This window comes from Scardinius erythrophthalmus (genome assembly GCF_964197995.2).
Source record: "Scardinius erythrophthalmus genome assembly, chromosome: 12".
NCBI classification, from domain to species: Eukaryota; Metazoa; Chordata; class Actinopteri; order Cypriniformes; family Leuciscidae; genus Scardinius; species Scardinius erythrophthalmus.
In genome coordinates, this window is record NC_138232.1 from 38541020 (window position 1) to 38558675 (window position 17656).

Below are 17656 nucleotides of genomic sequence, written 5' to 3' on the forward strand. Positions count from 1 at the left end.
GTTTTATGTTGATTCAACTTGCAGCCTTTTTTAAGTATATTGAACACATTAACATTACTTAATACAAACACAACAAAATCGAGTTGAGTTAACTAATAGTACTAGTATTACTCAGTTGGATAAACCTACTTTTATTGGTACAGGTAACTTATTTATGGGTTGCTACAAGTAACCTGTACTCATTTTAATTAGGTTTTATGAACTTTATTTTATTAGTAAAATTAACTTAATCATATGTGAATAAACATTTTAATTAAGTCCTGGCTATAACCTCAGAAAATAAATCTAAATGTCTATATCCTGCACTACAGTTATTAACTTTACATAAACAGACTTTGTCAATAACAATTACAAATTCAGTTGAAGAAGAAAAAGATGAGAAGGTAGATTGAAGACAATCATTTATTCAATATATTCAATGTCAAGTGTCAACCAGTGTCACTTTTACCAGTGACTACAAAACAGCAAATAAATGTGCCCGCACATGTACACTCTAATATAAAACAAACACTGTAGAAGTGTATTTTCAACCTGTTCTGAACAGTACATTGAAATATCCAAACTGCCCAAGTCATAACATCACATTGTATCATACTTTAACTGCAATGTCAAAAATGACATGATGATGGCTTAGGATGCACGGGGTCCAATCCCACAAAAAGCCTCTGATATATCTCAAGTATACACCAGTTATGAAGGGTACTTGCGGTCGAGAGCATAGGTAAGTCCAAACAGGTTGCAGCATGCTTTCGACAGGTTTGGCACACCTCTGACCACGGGCTGTCCTTCTATGATAATCCCAATCGTTTCGGGATGATGGCACATGCAAATTTTCAGTGGGCAACTCGTGTTTCAGCCCGACTCTATTGGTGGAGACAAAAAAGAATCAAGAGTTTGGTCAGACAAATAGGAAATAAGATGAATATAACTCACAAATTCAAAATTGTACTTTTGTTGCTAAAGGTGGTGGATACAACACGGATACGTGACTAGAACATGTGACCAGAGTGAAGTCTACCATGACAATGGCATATAGAGTGTGGGTACTAAACTATCATGATCTACTCTAGCATGAGTGTTGTCTTTTTCTAAAGGATGCATTACAATAAAACAAATGCAATTGTCCTTGCCTGTACCTGATTGGTCATCACATTACTGTTAATTAAGCTACAGTTTAAATATCTTTCAAGAGCAAACATAATCACCCCATATCATCACAATATTAATACACCCACTAAGCAAAATTATGTCCAAAAGATGTCATTTCAACGTCTTTGTCACAAAGACGTACGTTGAAAAGACGTCCACTGATGAGCCAGAATGAAGGTTTTTACGTCTTTTTTTGAAGTGTTCTGTAATGAACGTTCATGGAACCTCCATACAAGGTTGAAAACTAGTTCAGAAGTGGACATACTTTCAATGTCATTTAAGATCTCATTTGGACAATTTATACTTATTCTAGACCAAATAAACACTCAGGATATATTAAATTAAAACTTACATATATTTCAATGTAATTTCTATGTGTAATTGCAAAGCAATTCACAGACAGTGAAGTTTCTTTTCATGATTTTTGGACAAACACGCACTGACACCTTTAGACAGTTTAGCATCTGTAATTCACACATATTTGGATCGTGAGAGAAATCAGATTCGAACCAGGGACTTTAAGCTGCCTGAAGTAGACAGTAAAGATTTCATGATTTTTGGACAAACACGCTGTCTGGGAGTTGCTTTGTAATTAGAAATTACGTTGAAATAAACATGAGTTTAATTTAATGCATCCTGAAAGTGTTTATTTGGTCCAGAGACAGTTTAAATTGTCTAAAAGAGACATTAAATTACATAAAATATGTCCACATCTGAACTGGTTTTTAACCTTGTATGGAGGTTCCATGAACGTCTATATTGGACTTACAGAACATGTCAAAAAAGACGTCATAACATTCATTCTGGCTCCTCAGTGGACGTCTCTTCAACATACGACTTTTTTTGACAAAGATGTTGAAAAGACGTCTTTTGGACATAACTGTGCTCAATGGGACAGACATAAAAATAGACAAGTAGCTTTAAGCCCAATACATACGTGGTGGACACTGATGAGGTCTTCCTGTCTCTTCCCCATGTACTCAATCAGGCATCTCAGGACCGCTTCTCTCCTTTTCTCCACAGAGGCAGATGAATCCTGTCAAAAAGTATAATCTGATCAAATTGTAATTTAATTATTATCATATTTTATATTGAATTGAATTTTAATTATATTCTGAAGTTTTTCCTACCTGGATGTGAAGCTCGAATACCCCAGGCAACAAAAGTGCTTGGGTATCTAAAGACCAGGAAAATGCATGTTAGAAATAAGGTTAAAAATCAGTTGTAAATGTAACTTCTTTAGGTAATAGGTTAGAAATAGTTTAAGGGTTTTTTCAACCAAACATCTATCATTAATTGACTATGCAGCATTAAAATAGCGTGGATCAAATCTCTAAAATCAGACAGACTACTAAGAATACATCTCGAACTTACAGTCTAATCTGTGCATCTGCTTTAGTAATGCAAAAGTATACTAAAATAATCTCTGAGTCCTGTCAAAGACACACAACACACAAAACAAAGTGTTGTCCATAAAACACCATGATCTTACTTTCCCTTATTTGCCCGCACAACTATTGCCTGAAGGCTCGAAACTGCGACCGTTTCGATCGCATATGATCCCGAAATTTAATCTGTGCAATATAAAAATATAACTGAGGGCATTTGTGCAACTAATTATTACCTACTTAACGTTATAACTTCTATGTGTTTTTAAACACTGATAACACGAGCACCCCACGGACAGCTGCATCCCCCACCGTGTTGTTAAAATTAATTTAAGTAATATACTCATGCCTACTTTGTGTTTTAAGGATACTTTGACTTTAATTGTACCAATAATATCACTTTTAGTGTTAACTTAAACTAATATTTGACATTAAACGGTAAGCTAAAAGTCCTAAGTTAGATAAAACACGTTAACTAGTACTATGCTAGTTTAAGTTTACGCTAACTAACGATTAAAAGTTATATTATTGGCAAAATTCAAACCCAAGCCTTAAAACACATAGTAGGCATGACTAGAGCACTAATTTCATATTAACAGCACGGTCTCAACCGCTGTTGTCTGCCAATCGACCACACTGTGCAGCCATCTTAGCTTATAGCTAAGTTAGCAGTAATTTGCAAACCTAACCTCAGCTCCCTAGTGGAGAGTAAACGATTTCGCGTGACTTTACGTCACCAGTCATTCGGCTAAATTTGCTCAACTTACCGTGTTAATCAGACCCTGAAATTCAGATCCGCTGCAGCGACCAAACAGTTGACGTGCCGAGGAAGATACTGCATCTGCCTGGAAGGTCCCCGCCAGTGAAAAAGGGATAATGCCAACTTATAAAATTTAAAATATTTACGTTTGATGAACACACCTGCCACATCGACAGCTGCTCAAATAAATTGTGCATTGCCAACTCACTTTTATAGCATTTGTTGTACACAATGACCACAAACAAATAACTACCCAAATAAATTGCATGGGTTTTATTTAAAATATATTGTTATATAAAAACTGATATATTTTAAGTAAAGATGAAGTATTTTGATACTTTTTTGTATAAAACCAATAAAATAAACTAGATTACAAATATTTAAAATATATAAAACCTACTTTGTGGGTGTAGCACTTTTTACAGTGCAGGTTGAGGATTCTGCTTTGAAATAAGAAGCTGATGGTTCTTTTCATGTGGTTAAATGACTCTTTTACATCACTCCCACTTTTCCATTTCCCATGTATGTGTGATTGGTTTTTTTTACATTTTGTATGTGTTCCCGATTTGTGTGGTATACATATGAGTTCACTGATCCTGATTCTGCCGGCAGATTAATGTCACTTAAACGATTCCTAATTCTGAAAGCGCTGTACATGCTAAGAAAGAATAATTTTTTCTGAGGCCATAAAAAAATACCCTTTGTAGGAGTTATAGAGTGATAGAGTGATAGAGTAGTTAGAGTGATATTGCACGGCTTTATATATATATATATATGTATATATATACACTCAAAAAAATTAACTAGGAAGGTTATGCACTTTACATAATATATTTATATTTAGTTTACTTATAATAATTGTGTTTGTTGACTGAAAAATGTAAAAAGAATTTTTTTTTTTCTATTAAGGTCCACGTAATTATGTCTCAACTTAACAGTACAATAATCAACTTAACAGTAAAAAAATTCTTACATCCAGAGGGTGGCAGTATAGTGCGATGCCAACTGCCATTTTGCCCTAACTTAATTTGATTGTGTTCAATCTGCTTAATATGTAAAATTTAAGTTTACTTAATCCGTTTGTGTTGCATTAACTGAAATTGGGTGGTGCTTGTTAGTTCCCAGCATGCTTTGCATATGGTTGAATTAAGTGTTATTTTATGTTTTTTTTTTTTTTTTTTTTTTTTTTGAGAAAATGAGAAAAGGGGAAGACTTGATAGTGTGTAATTGTGTTTAATGTTCAATTACATTGGAATTATTAGAACCATTTAAATTACAGTGGGTTACCATTGTGGAGAAGTGTGGAGCATTTTGTTTGGCTGTGGACTGATTTGGTTACTTTTAAATGCTTTGTTGAAGGAGCATATATGTGCTACTGCTAGCAAATAGCTAGCTATAGTCTATCAATTTAATTATGTGTCACTAAAATAAATAAAATATTAATGGATGAATGAAAATAGCAGACACACAAGTTGAACGCAAATTAAGTAAATTAGTTGGTCCAGAACATTGCAAATTAGTTGGGCTGACACTATTAAATTAAGCTGTGTCCAACCATAGTAAATAAGTTGAATCAACTTTAATAAATTAAGTTGACCCAACATAAGTACATTAAATTGGAATAACAGAATTGCATAATCATGTGGAAATCCTTTCCATGATTTTTTTATGTTCATTCAAATAGTTATTTTTTTTAGTATATATATATATATATATATATATATATATATATATATATATATATATATATATATATATATATATATATTGAAAACTAGAATCTATCAATATATAAATCAGTCAATGAGTCAAAAGTCTTTCACTATTAATAATGTCACATTAAGGAAGTTAAATGCTGTTTCATGTGTGTTTATTTACAAAGCTTTGCTTTCGCCTGCAGTAAATTCTCTTGGCTGTGCTTTCCCTCTCTTACACACTTTCCATCTTTCTCTTATTCCCTGTACAGATGTGGGAGAGGTGAGTGTAAAATAAACACTGCCTTTCACACACACACACACACACACACACACACACACACACACCCTGCTGCGGCTGGCTAATTTGCTTCCATGCGCAAGGGGAGAGGGGACCCCGCTCACCCTCTCAACAGCTAGGGGCCATTTTAATCTTCCAGCCTATAATATCTCAGCGCGCCCCTCATAGTCCTGGCTGGTTGCCATGGGGAGATATGTGATACAGGTTGCCACTTCACCAAATCAGCTAGAAATCCCCTTTAGCCCCTGAGGCATGTGATCAGGCCACCTCTGCAACGTACGGGAATACAATGACAATGAAATGAAAAGACTCCTCGCTTTGAATATTTGTTGCTATTATTTTCCTTTCTTTCTTTTTTTAAATGAAGGCTTGTTGTGTTGCTTGTTGGTGTCCCTGGTGTAGAAGCTTCAAGTAAAGCAACAGCTCCCTAATGTTAATCAATGCTGAATGGCCCTGCGCCGCTCTCGCTGACAAATGAAAGCGCAGCGAACATCGCAGCATAGCGCCACAGAGGAATTTTCGACTGTTTATTCCCTTCACAAATGTAACCAACAACCGCTGAACAAAAGAACAAGTGCTGACAACTACGCAGCGTCTGATCTTGTGTTTTAAGAAAGACACATGATGCCACTGTGGCATCGATGTGGGACACCTGTTGAATTTGTCATCATGAAACCTGTTTGCAGATAGAAATTAAACAGCTGCTTTTCTCAGACAGAATATATAGCATACTGTCAAGTCCACTTTGCAGTTTATTTTGAACAAGAACTTCCCATTGAGACAATAAAGTCTGATCAACATGCAGTGTGACCAACCACTGCTCATTTTGTCTTTAAGTTCTATGTAAGTGCTGGGAAATCAATATTTAATACCACAATAATACTGTGCATCAGAGCTCATTCAAATTATTACACAGGAGTCATGGTCTGCTAGATTTTTCTTCATAAACAAGGCCCTCAGACCAAAATGTGAAGAGACTAAAACACAGCTGTTTTGTTGTTTAGGGGCAAATTCAAAATCTAAGTTTCTTAAGACACTTAGTGCCACAATAATTGACCAGCAATGAATCATTTGATAGTGTCGTTAGCCTGTCAGTGGCTGTATAGACAATGTAAAATAGTAGTGCAAGACATGAAGACTAATGGTGTATTCGTGCCATGTCGTAATTGCGAGATTTGAATGTGTAAAAATCGTTCACGTCCTTGTGGAGCTCGTAATTACTACTTGTAAGCTGGGAATTTTCTGAGAGCTACTAATTGTACAATGTGACCACCGTACTACCTGACCACTGCAGATTCACAGCTCAGAGTAGAACGCCATGTGTTTTCATCTCAAGATTACGATAATTATTACATAGCATGAACACAATCCTAATTACTCTCCATTATTTGCCATTAGCTCACAGAAGACTCAAAACTCTCTCTAAACCATGCTTGGAGTGTTACATTTATGCATTTGACAGATACTTTTTATCCAAAGCAACATACACTGCATGATTATGACTAGATAATATTGACATTGAGTTGAGATGGTTTCTGAACAGAAAGGCTATATTGGAACTTAGTTATATCTATAATAAATGCATATTTGACATTTCCAAAATGTGCATTTAAGTATGGTTTAGCTCAGTGGTTTCTGTGATATAACTGCAATTCAGTGCACACATGGAATTATAATCTGTATCTAGGTTTCCATCTAAAGTTATGAATTAAATTTAGGGAAAAAGTGGAATATTGCATAAAACCTTTGCAAATAAAACAGTTTGCAGCCCAAAATCTTCACTTCCTGAAAAACTGGCACTAAGTATCAGTAATAAAATAATAAAAAGTTGTGGTAAATGTCTTTCCATCCTAGTTTATGTGCATGTTTTCTTACCTAAATAAATGAACAATTAAGTAAATTAAGATTGTATGTGCTGCTTGGTGTTTCCATCTAGCATATTTAATGTGACCCTAAAATTTGCATACACATATGTGAATGAAAACCTGTCAAGGTTCATGAATTCACTGTCTCATCCTTGTCTCGTGTGATTGTGTAGTGTGTATGATTAGTGTGGATGTGTCCTCTGATTACCGCTGATCATCAGCGCCAGCTGATTCCACTCATTCTCTCATGGTCTCCGTTCCTGCTGGATTGTTCGTTGTGTCTTCGTCTCCGTTCTTCGTCTTCACTCTCTGGAACTGGACTCGTCATTCATCCACCATCCACCTTCAGCCCGGTTGCCCGTCGAAGTCCCTGCGTCACTCTCCCGCCCCGTGTGTCGGATTTTGTGTGGACCTGACCTTCTCTGTTCATGAATTCTCTGTTTTAATTCATTGCAATTTTAACACAAATTTAATATAATTGGGGACATTTAATATTCAACAATATTATTGATCTGCTTTATTAAGGGTGGACGATGATGCAATTTTCTTCTAGAAACAAACTTTGTTGTATTATTTTCATGTTATCACTGTGAAGCTGCTTTTTTAATACAATCTGTATTGTAAAAAGCGCTATATAAATAAAGGTGACAAATAAAACACAATCATCACACAAATCTATTATTTTGAGCCACTGACATTTTGTAACCTCGTGGAACATCGTCATAGAAGCCGTTTTTGCAAATAATATGTATTTTTTTGATCTCCTTGAAATATTTATTTATGTCTGTAAAACAATAGACACAGCCATGGCAGATTTACTTAATGCTCTTTGTCATTTATAACATGGTCAAATATTCAAGTGATGTATCCTAAATGTGGTTTATTATGAGAATTCTAAACAGTCTGACCATTAATCAGTGTGTGTTGTGCTCTCTGTGCTCCATTGTGACAGACAGTATTAGACTGTAATCCACCAGCCGCAGAGGAGCGTAACCTCTGAGACCTATTGACATGTACCTCGCCCACAAATCAACCTGTGTGAAGACCTTCAAGCTCAGTCCAAGACTGCCCTTCAGCTTTACGTCCACATCCTTATATATGGAGTGTGTTTGAATTTGAATTTGATCCTATAAACACAAATACAGAATACAACAGACAAATCATAAGCAAAAATAATAAATAACAACATTACAGATAAACCTACAAATTCATTCATACACAACTCATTCATACACAAATTATCTCACCAAATCACACCGACCCATCACACTAACCTAAGTTTTATTTACTCAAAGTTAAATAAATAAATGAGAAACTATGACATTTTTACAGATAAACAAAAGAACAAAGGATTGAAGTTAACTTAAAAGTTAAAAGCATAAACAAGTTGTTTTAAGATATAGAGCTAGGGATGATCTGAAAAAGCGAAAAGAGGTTATAGATCTCAAGGAAAGAGGAAGATTATTCCAGTCCCATTGCGCTTTATAATGAAATGTTCTACATCCAACTTCTTTATAAATTCTGGGTACAAAGAAAAAGGGGGATTGCATGTGTCTGAGTGGATATGAAGATCTGCATGGAATTAGATACTGTTTTAAATAGGAGGGACAGTTAAAATAAACACATTTGAAGATAAACTGATCCCAGTGGAATTGCCTTCTTGATTTAAGTTGCAACCAGTTAAGTGATTCATACATTAAACAGTGATGAGTTCTATAAGGACACCTCAAAATAATTCTACAAAGTGAGTTAGCTACAACATCAAGGGGCATTAGATTGGTGTCAATGGTATTCTGATAGACAATGTCAGCATAATCAATAATAGGCAGTATCATCTGAGAAATTATTCTTTTTCTGACAGGAAATGTGAAACAATTAATAGAACGGTACAGTAAGTTTAGACAACCATATGATCTTTTAGTAATAAAGTCAATATGTGGTTTAAATGAAAGTTCCGGGTCAATCCAGAGTCCAAGATATTTAAATGAGTCAACCTTCTCAAGAAGGGTCCCGTTATCGAAATTAATTTGTAACTCCGAGGAGTAAACACGACTATGTCGAGTTCCGAACAACATGCAACATGACGACTTCTTATAAGTTTGTTTATATGAAGCCATTTTTGTACCAGGTTGAAGTCAGACTGTAAGGAATTCTGAATTTGTAATAAATCTGAGTTAGAGGTGTAAATAACAGTGTCATCAGCATACAGATGAACAAAAGAATTAGAACACATAGTAAAAAGAAGTGGCCCTAACGCTGAGCCATGTGGAACACCCTTATCAACAAGTAAATAGTCGGACTGGCAACCCTGAAAAACAACACACTGTCGTCTACTATGAAGATAGGAGTTAAACCAAAGAAGAGCATTTTGATTCAAACCAATAGAGTAGAGCTTACCAAGAAGAAGGATGACAAAGGATGGATGACAACACATCGTTTGTGAACTTCAGTAGAGCGGTAGTAGTGGAAAAATCCGGTCTAAATCCAGAATGTGATGGAGATAAAATATTGAATTGACTTAAATACTTTGATAATTGATTAAAAATAAGTTTCTCATTTTTTTTTTTTTTTTTTGCAGTAGTACAGTGTCACAGTGTCTGGTTTGTGTTCCCTTGGTCTCCACTAGAGGTCCTCTTCCCCCACGGTGTCATTCACATGATGAACTGCATTTCCCACAATCCTTGTCTGCACTCATCATTGATCACAGCTGTTTCCCGTTCCCTTGTTAGTTCTGTGTGTATTTATACCCTGTCTGTTTTATCACTCGTTCTGGTATCCTTGTTTTATGTCACCCGCTTCTCTGTGTTCTTCATGCCTGTTTATTGTGTTTTGGACTGCTTATATGGATTACGACCTTTTACCTGTTATTGGATTATGATACGGATTACCCTAAATAAAACTGCGTTTGGATTATCACCTTTTCCTTCGTGTGCGTGTCGTGACAGAAGGATACCAGCACAATGGATATATCCAGCAGTACGGGTTTCCGTATCCGTCCCCCAGCTACTGAGAAGGAGAGGAGGGGACGTTTTAGGAATTTAATGGATTTACGCCAGCAGGGCCAGTCGGTGGGTGGACTTTCTCAATTTTTTTGGACACTTTCGAGAGGTTTGGGTTACAATGATGCGGCACTAAAAGACCTGTTTAACAACTGCCTTGACAACCCTTTACCTCGTTGTGAGATGATGGGGCTGGAGACTTTGGACTTTTGGGGGTTCACAGATTATTTGCGGAAGCGTAGCCATTGGATTACGTCAGATCCGTTGGTTTCTTCTGACCGGATGGCTGAGTCCACATCGGTGGTTTTTGACAGGAGGACGGTTCCTGAGCCGGTGTCTGTTCCTGAGTTGATGTCCCCAGATGTGGAGATCGTGGCGGTACTGCAGGCGTGGAGGAAGCACAGGACGTCTGCCGATCCAGAGCCTGTTCCTGAGCCGGTGGTGCCAGTTCCAGTGCCAGTGCCTGAGCCGTTGGTGCCAGTGCCAGTTCCTGAGCCGTTGGTTCCAGTGCCAGTTCCTGAGCCGGTGGTGTCTGTTCCTGAGACGGAGCCAGAGCCAGTGTCTGTTCCTGAGCCGGTGCCAGAGCCAGTGTCTGTTCCTGAGCCGGTGATGTCTGTTCCTGTTCCTGTTCCTGAGCCGGAGCCAGTGTCTGTTCCTGAGCCGGGGCCAGTGTCTGTTCCTGAGCCGGGGCCAGTGTCTGTTCCTGAGCCGGGGCCAGTGTCTGTTCCTGAGCCGGGGCCAGTGTCTGTTCCTGAGCCGGGGCCAGTGTCTGTTCCTGAGCCGGGGCCAGTGTCTGTTCCTGAGCCGGGGCCAGTGTCTGTTCCTGAGCCGGGGCCAGTGTCTGTTCCTGAGCCGGAGCCAGTGTCTGTTCCTGAGCCGGAGCCTGTGTCTGTGTCTGTGTCTGTGTCTGTGTCTGTGTCTGTGTCTGTGTCTGTGTCTGTGTCTGTTCCAGTTCCTGAGCCGGAGCCAGTGTCTGTGTCTGTTCCTGAACCTGAGCCGGTGGGGCCAGTTCCAGTGCCCGAGCCGGTGGTGCCAGTTCCAGTGCCCGAGCCGGTGGTGCCAGTTCCAGTGCCCGAGCCGGTGGTGCCAGTTCCAGTGCCCGAGCCGGTGGTGCCAGTGCCAGTGCCCGAGCCGGTGGTGCCAGTTCCAGTGCCCGATCCGGTGGTTCCAGTGCCCGAGCCGGTGGTGCCAGTTCCAGTGCCTGAGCCGGTGGTGTCTGTTCCAGTGCCCAAGCCGGTGGTTCCAGTTCCTGAACCCTGGCCGCCCGAGGGGTCGTCTCCGCCCTGGCCGCCCGAGGGGTCGTCTCCGCCCTGGCCGCCCGAGGGAAAGTCTCCGCCCTGGCCGCCCGAGGGAAAGTCTCCGCCCGGGCCGCCCGAGGGAAAGTCTCCGCCCTGGCCGCCCGAGGGAAAGTCTCCGCCCTGGCCGCCCGAGGGAAAGTCTCCGCCCTGGCCGCCCGATGGACGGTCTGTTCCTCCCTGGCCGCCCTGGTCTCTCCCTCCCGTCCCGCCCTGGTCCGTCCCTCCCGTCCCACCCTGGTCCGTCCCACCCTGGTCCGTCCCTCCCCTCCCGCCCTGGTCCGTCCCTCCCGTCCCGCCCTGGCCACCTGAAGGGTCGTCTCCGCCCTGGCCGCCCGAGGGAGAGTCTCCGCCCTGGCCACCCGAGGGAAAGTCTCCGCCCTGGTTGCCCGAGGGAAAGTCATTTCCACCCTGGTCGTCTGCACAGCCTGCACCGCCCTGGCCGCCCGGTGGACTGTCTGTTCTGTCCTGGCTGCCGGCTAAGCTGTTCCCCCCTGTTCCTGTTCCCCTCCATGGACCTGGCCCTCCATCCCGCCCTCTGATCCTCCACCATTTCACCTCCCGCCTGGACTCTTGTTTTGTTTATTGTTGGTTCTTGGAGCGTCTGGTAGCCGCTCCGTAGAGGGGGGGTTATGTCACAGTGTCTGGTTTGTGTTCCCTTGGTCTCCACTAGAGGTCCTCTTCCCCCACGGTGTCATTCACATGATGAACTGCATTTCCCACAATCCTTGTCTGCACTCATCATTGATCACAGCTGTTTCCCGTTCCCTTGTTAGTTCTGTGTGTATTTATACCCTGTCTGTTTTATCACTCGTTCTGGTATCCTTGTTTTATGTCACCCGCTTCTCTGTGTTCTTCATGCCTGTTTATTGTGTTTTGGACTGCTTATATGGATTACGACCTTTTACCTGTTATTGGATTATGATACGGATTACCCTAAATAAAACTGCGTTTGGATTATCACCTTTTCCTTCGTGTGCGTGTCGTGACATACAGTTAATAGAAATTGGACGAAAATTCTTCATATCAGATCTATCACCATCTTTGAAAACAGGAGTAACTCTTGCACATTTCCATATGGAGGGGAATGCACAAGTAGATAAAGATAAGTTAAGTGATAATAAAGATAATATGGAGTGTGTTCTCAATTTAAAGAAATTGTCTTGTGATTTAGATTATGAAATCATAATTCTGTTCATGTTTTTTTATTATTAGTATTATTATTATTAAAACAGTTACTTTTTAACTGGTTGTAAAATGCAGTGTTAATTTAAAATATAAATTTTAATAAATAGAATCTAAATACACTCACCTAAAGGATTATTAGGAACACCTGTTCAATTTCTCATTAATGCAATTATCTAATCAACCAATCACATGGCAGTTGCTTCAATGCATTTAGGGGTGTGGTCCTGGTCAACACAATCTCCTGAACTCCAAACTGAATGTCAGAATGGGAAAGAAAGGTGATTTAAGCAATTTTGAGCGTGGCATGGTTGTTGGTGCCAGACGGGCCGGTCTGAGTATTTCACAATCTGCTCAGTTACTGGGATTTTCACGCACAACCATTTCTAGGGTTTACAAAGAATGGTGTGAAAAGGGAAAAACATCCAGTATGTGGCAATCCTGTGGGCGAAAATGCCTTGTTGATGCTAGAGGTCAGAGGAGAATGGGCCGACTGATTCAAGCTGATAGAAGAGCAACTTTGACTGAAATAACCACTCGTTACAACCGAGGTATGCAGCAAAGCATTTGTGAAGCCACAACACGCACAACCTTGAGGCGGATGGGCTACAACAGCAGAAGACCCCACCGGGTACCACTCATCTCCACTACAAATAGGAAAAAGAGGCTACAATTTGCACGAGCTCACCAAAATTGGACAGTTGAAGACTGGAAAAATGTTGCCTGGTCTGATGAGTCTCGATTTCTGTTGAGACATTCAGATGGTAGAGTCAGAATTTGGCGTAAACAGAATGAGAACATGGATCCATCATGCCTTGTTACCACTGTGCAGGCTGGTGGTGGTGGTGGTGTAATGGTGTGGGGGATGTTTTCTTGGCACACTTTAGGCCCCTTAGTGCCAATTGGGCATCGTTTAAATGCCACGGCCTACCTGAGCATTGTTTCTGACCATGTCCATCCCTTTATGACCACCATGTACCCATCCTCTGATGGCTACTTCCAGCAGGATAATGCACCATGTCACAAAGCTCGAATCATTTCAAATTGGTTTCTTGAACATGACAATGAGTTCACTGTACTAAAATGGCCCCCACAGTCACCAGATCTCAACCCAATAGAGCATCTTTGGGATGTGGTGGAACGGGAGCTTCGTGCCCTGGATGTGCATCCCACAAATCTCCATCAACTGCAAGATGCTGTCCTATCAATATGGGCCAACATTTCTAAAGAATGCTTTCAGCACCTTGTTGAATCAATGCCACGCAGAATTAAGGCAGTTCTGAAGGCGAAAGGGGGTCAAACACAGTATTAGTATGATGTTCCTAATAATCCTTTAGGTGAGTGTTAAATTCAAATTAAATTCAAAATATTAACAAAAACTGTATTAGAATATAAATTATAACTAATATAACACTGGTATAGAAGAGTATTCCTTCTAAAACTAAATGAGTATACCCAAGAAAGTTAAATGACATATTAGTTGGATTATATTAATGATGCAATAAATGAAGAACTTCATGCATACAGTGTAGTTGATAAAGTTAGCGCTCCAGTTAGCACTATTGTTCCTGTAATACGTGTACTGATCCCTTGAATAAAATATTTTTTTCTTCAGTTATTAATATTGTAGATGATAATACACTGGTCTGTTCACACAATGTGGATCATAATATAATAATACTGTAGTATTTAATTATATTCATATTTTTTTCAATAAGATAACTCTTTACACACACAGTAAGATAATGCTCTTTACACACACACACACACACACACACACACACACACACACACACACACACACACACACACACACACACACACACACACACACAGGGGTTTCATGTTTTATGGGGACAAAATACATTTTATACTTTATATACTTTCTATCCCATAAACCTACCCATCACAGAAAACTATCTGCATTTTTACATTTTCAAAAAAAAATTGCTTTGTATGATTTATAAGTTTTTTTTCCTCAAGGGGACCAAAAATGTCCCCACAAGGACAATGATTTCGTATATTGCCATCTTTGTGGGGACATTTTATCCCCATAATGTAAGACCTCTCTCTTTCACTCACACATCCCCCAAATTAAGTTTTGAGCAAAGGAACATTGAGTAACAGACTGTAATGAGCGGATAAGACTTTTAGTCTTGCAGGAACCATCCTCTGTGTGAATTTTCAAATTGTTACTAAGATATTGAGCTAGCTATTTAAAGTGACAAGTTAGAAGTTTGGTATGAAGACTGTGAGAGATTCAGGTCATGATAGACAGCAGAATAATCTTTGACATAGAAGTACATTACTTTCTTTCTGAAAAAGAAAAAGAAACTCAAATGAAGCCTGAATCCTGTTTGCTAAATTGACAGATATCAAATTTTTGCCATCTCAAACTAGGGGAACCCATCTAACCCAATCTATTGGTGAAATTGTGTATGTCTTTGTCTCTATCTTTTGGTTTTTGAATACGCAGAAAGATGATTTTGTTTTTACAGCTAGTTAAGTTTCTGGAGGGAGAAAGACAGTAAAGATAGAGAGGGAGAAGAGGAGGTTGTTGGGCAGCATATATTAGCGCCTTAGGCGGTTATTTTTGTACTCAAAACCAATTGCTGGAAGTTGCCAAAGAAGGATATATGATCCAGCTTCTTCTTCTTCTTGCATACATGCATACATAATTATAAAACTTTTTGTTAGGCATGCATGATATATTGGTGCCATATTGTTTTTTTCCATCCATTCATCCATCCTTAAAAGCACTAATTTATTAACACTATTAAATGTAATCTTTAGCAATATTAACATGAATATCCATCCATTTGCATATTATCAATATTATTGATCTGGCTGTATGTGTATGACACTGCTGTAAGAGAACTGAACTGATCTGGATGATGACTTTTTTTTTTTTTTTTTTTTTGCAGAACTGCTTTATAGATAATGAACTAATTCAATAATTGATGATCTTTACAATGGAACTGAATCAACACTGAATTGACCTCAGCTGAACAACAGCCGAAATGCATCATTTTCCTGTAATCACTCTAAAGCAATCTGTATTGTATAAAGCGCTATATTAATAAAGTTGACTTGATTGTGCATTATAATGTTGTGATGCCCAAATTCACTTAAACGATTTATATTGGGTCTGGTTTTAGATTTATTTTTAATGCACATTGGGCACATTAAGCCACTCATATTTAGCCCACTACTTTTTCCACTGAAATGGTGTTGATGTTTGTACTGGAGCTGGTGCTTCGTCAGCCACTTGTCCACTTATATGAAGATGGGAACGGTATTTCAAAAATGCTTTTGCCGTAGAATGCTATAGTTACAGAATCTGCCAGCAGGGACTAACTGGACCATGCTAACTAGCCAAACCTTGAACACTTGAGAAGGAAATTCTCATTCTCCTGATTTTGATGTAACTGGTTCTTGGTTTAAGACAGCTGCCTTTTCTTTTGTGAGAGTGCCGAAAGTGGCCATGCAGTTTGAGCATCTGTACCCTGTCAGTGGAAAAGAAGTAAATGATCTCCAGTCGTGCATTTACGCATAGAACGACCCGTTTCATTTCCTGTTTGCCATGAGAAAAGTCAACTTGCTTCTCTTCTTTTCCAAATTTCTCTGCACCTCATTTTTCTCCCAATAGACCTTGGCTGGAGTTGATAGCTGTGGATGTCAGGCATAACCTGTCCCTCCCCAAACTTCACACAGGCCTTCAATCTGTGAGTCCTGGCTCTCGCTCCTTTACCAAGACGCTTCATTAAGTTTTTATGAGAGTGGCTCTTGTCACTGATACTGACAGGAGGCCAGAGAACGAAGGAGAACAAGAGAAACCACTGATGAGGGAGGCAGTCACTCCGCAGCCCTCCATCCATCCTCTATGCCGCATCCTCCTTTTTTTTTTAAGTCCCTCATTGCCTGGTCCTGACAAGGGCCCTGTGGTTGAGTTTGGGCCCCGTGACACCCTGTGGCAGATGGGAGGACCATAATAGAGATCAGGGCCCAACCTGGAGGCGTGCGGTTCCGTCAAGAAAGACTGACAGCAAGGGAGAGAGAAAGAAACTGCGAGCGCGACGGTGTTCGAAAGAGGCAGCTGGCATCTGCAGTGATGGGCTCTGCTCATTAGAGTTACTTCTCAAGCTGGATGGAGGCTCCAGTCAGACAGAAGAAAAAGCCAGAGAGGTCAACCCCTGTCCTTCAACATGCTCTCCGACTCTCCCTCACTATATCCTGAGATGGGTTTTAACAACCTTCTCTAAGAGACCTCAGTGACAGGTGAGCCGGTCACTAGCTGAACATATCCGGGAGATATACATCATGTCTTTTGCCTCTAAATCTCACGCCGATGTTTCAGTCATGCGAGCTGAGCTTTGTCTGTAATATGTCTAATTCACTTCAGACGATGTGTCTCTGCTGTGTGGTCTCTCCCAGATGGGAACCGACTATGTGTCTAAGTGAGCAAATCGGCTAAGTGGAAAAACTTGTTGGACTCTCGTTTCCTGCTATCGCGGGTTGCCGAGTTTAAAAGCGAACATGGCGAAAAGCTCAAACTGAACATCCGCAGCTTTTAACGGCACGTGTTCGTTCTCCATCTGCCATTAGCATCATAGCGTTACCTCCTCAAAGAGGTCAGAGGATAGTAACACACATGCACTCAGCCATCATCATTTGTTTTAGCTATACTCTAGCAAACAGATGGGCTGGAATTTCAATGGTTTCTCTTGGAAACTATTCAAAGTGAATGTGCCTCGTAGTCATTACTTAAAACTGAAGGATCGTGCTGAGAGATGTTTTTGCAATTAGGGACTATTGTAATTGCAAGTTAGAAATTGCAAAAATACAACCGTGTTTTTTTTTTAAAGTACAAAAACTTTTGAAATAGAATAATGATAGGGTACAGTGGGGTGCACTGTGGTAAAAAAAATAAAATAAAAAAATAAAATATTTTCTTCTCGTACAGTACAATAGAAGGCAAAAAAAGTCACCACAGCACTTTTCTGAACATCCACGTTGCACT

General features: G+C 39.8%; 1 long non-coding RNA gene across 1 annotated transcript; it reads right to left on the reverse strand.

Annotated features, from left to right (window-relative positions):
- Window positions 1-388: 388 nt before the first annotated feature.
- Window positions 389-2180, reverse strand: LOC308699701. Its single transcript, XR_014031212.1, has 2 exons — window positions 2087-2180; window positions 389-863 (listed from the first exon to the last, which is right to left on the reverse strand). It is a non-coding gene; the product is annotated as an uncharacterized lncRNA (long non-coding RNA).
- Window positions 2181-17656: the final 15476 nt, after the last annotated feature.